This window comes from Vicia villosa, linkage group LG4 (genome assembly GCF_029867415.1).
Source record: "Vicia villosa cultivar HV-30 ecotype Madison, WI linkage group LG4, Vvil1.0, whole genome shotgun sequence".
Lineage (NCBI taxonomy): Eukaryota > Viridiplantae > Streptophyta > Magnoliopsida > Fabales > Fabaceae > Vicia > Vicia villosa.
Window position 1 is genome coordinate 89,033,630 of NC_081183.1, and position 3,492 is coordinate 89,037,121.

The window sequence follows — 3,492 nt, forward strand, 5'->3', positions numbered from 1 at the left end:
TAAACTGACTGACGAACTAAAAACGCTTCCTAACAACCTAAGATATGAATTCTTAGATACCGAACTTGAAAGACCTGTAATAGTTGATGCTGACTTAGGACCGATTGAAACCGAAAAACTATTAGAAGTCCTAAGGAAATATCCAACAGCTTTAGGCTATAAGATATCTGATCTCAAAGGGATAAGCCCTTCTGTCTGTATGCATCGAATTATGCTCGAGGAAGACTCGAAAACCTCTAGAGAACATCAGAGGAGACTTAACCCGATCATGAGCGAAGTAGTTAGGAAGGAAGTTCTGAAATTATTAGAAGCTGGGATAATATACCCCATATCCGATAGTAAATGGGTTAGTCCTGTTCATGTAGTACCTAAAAAGGGAGGAGTCACGGTGATAAAGAATGAGAAGGGAGAAACTATAACCAAAAGAAATGAATCTTGTTGGCGAATGTGCATAGATTACAGAAAACTGAATAAAGCCACTCGTAAAGACCATTTTCCCCTACCATTCATAGATCAAATGTTAGAACGCTTAGCTAGGCATTCCCATTTTTGCTACTTAGACGGTTACTCTGGTTTCTTCCAAATCCCAATCCATCCTAATGACCAAGAGAAAACAACTTTCACCTGCCCTTTTGGAACCTTTGCCTACCGACGAATGCCATTCGGATTATGTAACGCACTTGCGACATTCCAAAGATGTATGATGGCAATATTCGCCGATTTCCTAGATAATATCATGGAAGTCTTCATGGACGACTTCTTCGTATGTGGACAAAGCTTCGAGGGATGTCTTGCGAATTTAGAAAAAGTTCTAGAACGTTGCGTGAAAGTTAATTTAGTCCTAAATTGGGAAAAATGTCACTTCATGGTACAAGAAGGGATTGTGCTAGGACATATAGTATCGATTAGAGGAATTGAAGTAGACAGAGCTAAAATAGAAGATTTTGAAAACCTTCAACCTCCAAAAACCGTTAGAGAAATACGAAGTTTCTTAGGACACGCTGGATTTTACCGACACTTCATTAAAGACTTCTCGAAGATAACGAAACCATTAACCGAACTACTAATGAAAGACGCCGATTTCGTCTTTGATGACAAGTGTTTAGAAGCCTTCAAAACCCTTAAGGAAGCATTAATCTCTGCACCCATCATGCAACCTCCTGATTGGACCGAACTATTCGAAATAATGTGTGATGCAAGCGATTACGCTGTAGGCGCTGTCCTAGGTCAAAGAAAAGAGCTTTTAGCTGTAGTTTTTGCTTTGGATAAATTCCGCTCATACCTAGTAGGAGCCAAAATAATAATATACACCGGCCACACCGCTATTAGGTACCTATTAACCAAGAAGGATGCTAAACCGAGACTCTTAATATGGATCTTGCTATTGCAAGAATTAGATTTAGAAATAAGAGATAAAAAAGGAACAAAAAATGTAGTAGCAGACCACCTTTCTCGTTTAGAAAACCTAGAACCTGAAACTGTACCTATTAACGATGATTTTCCTTACGATAAGCTTATAGCTCAACTAGAAAGAAATAATCCCGACGAATCTGCCGCAACCACCTTTGCAATGACCATTACACCCTGGTATGCGGATTTCGTAAATTACTTAGCCGCTGGTGTACTTCCCCCTGATCTAAGCTACCAACAGAAGAAGAAATTCTTCCATGACCTGAAACAATACTATTGGGACGACCCCCTTCTTTTTAAGAGAGGCCCCGATGGAATCTTTAGAAGTTGTGTACCTGAGGAAGAAATAGGAAGTATAATAACGCATTGCCATTCAGTCCCTTATGGAGGACATGCTAGCACGTCTAAAACCTGTGCTAAAATCCTCCAATCTGGACTCTACTGGCCTAATCTATGGAAAGATGTTCACTTTGCCGTTATAAACTGTGATAGATGTCAACGAACTGGAAATATCTCGAGACAAGACGAAATGCCTCAAAAAGGCATTCTAGAAGTAGAAATATTTGACGTCTGGGGAATAGACTTTATGGGTCCCTTTCCATCATCATTCGGAAATAAATATATCTTCGTAGCTGTCGATTACGTTTCGAAATGGATAGAAGCTATCGCTTCTCCTACAAACGACACACGAGTAGTAATCAAAATCTTTAAAAACGTTATCTTTCCTAGGTTTGGTGTACCAAGACTGGTAATTAGGGATGGTGGATCTCATTTCATTTCAAGAATCCTTGAAAAACTCCTTTGAAAATATGGAGTGAATCATCGAATAGCTACACCATACCATCCACAGACAAGCGGACAAGTAGAAGTCTCTAACCGAGAAATAAAGCAAATATTGGAAAAGACTGTTGCTATATCTAGAAAGGATTGGTCATCCAAGTTAAATGAAGCTTTATGGGCTTATAGAACAGCTTTCAAAACTCCAATAGGAACCACCCCATTCAAACTCGTTTATGGAAAATCATGTCACCTCCCGGTAGAATTGGAACATAAAGCCTATTGGGCCATTAAGAATTTAAACTTAAATTACACTACTGCTGGTGAAAAACGAATTCTAGACATAAACGAATTAGACGAGCTTAGACAAGACGCTTACGAAAACGCTAAAATCTATAAAGAAAGAACGAAAAAATGGCACGACAAGCGTATATCTAGGAAAAATTTCAGCATAGGCAATAGAGTCCTATTATTTAATTCTAGACTAAAATTATTTCCTGGAAAGCTACGATCTAGATGGTCTGGTTCATTCGAAATTACTAACATATTTCCGAGCGCAGCGATAGAAATCAAAGGAAAAACGGTCGAACCTTTTGTCGTAAATGGGCAACGTCTTAAACATTACCATCGTCTCGAGAACGATGAAAATATTCAAATTTTAAAACTTGACGAGCTGCCCGCTCATTCGAGAAAATGATTTTTATTTAAATCGTCGAGCTTACGACATAAAACAAAGCGCTTAGTGGGAGTCAACCCACATTTTTATTTCATTTTTCTTATTCTTATTTTTATTTTTTTCTATTTATTTAAAATATTTTATTTTATTTTATCTTGTTATTATTTTAATCTTATATTTTAATTTTTTTATGCTTTTTACCACTTATAATTATTATTATAATTATAATCACTATTTTAAATCATTGTTATAAAAATCTCATCTTTTTATAATTATAATTATTATTATAATATGTTACATCTTTTAATTTTTATTTCTACCAACGCTAGCCTAATTCTGACTTAATTTTCATACTTTTCGACTTATAGGCTTATTTAGTTACTAACTCATTATGATGCAAGAAGTCGACAATATGGAAGTTGTGTTCCAAGGAAGAGGACAACAAGCAAGATATGCTAAGCTAGCTCAGAGGCAAATGGGCTTGACTCGCTATCCTCATCCCTCGACTGTGGAAAAGTTAGGAATCGACGAAAGTGTCATGTACTTGCTGAACCAAATCGGTTGGACCGGTTCTCACCTGTTCCGCAAATTCTGTACCTTTCGAAAGCTCACTCTGGAGTTCTTGAGCT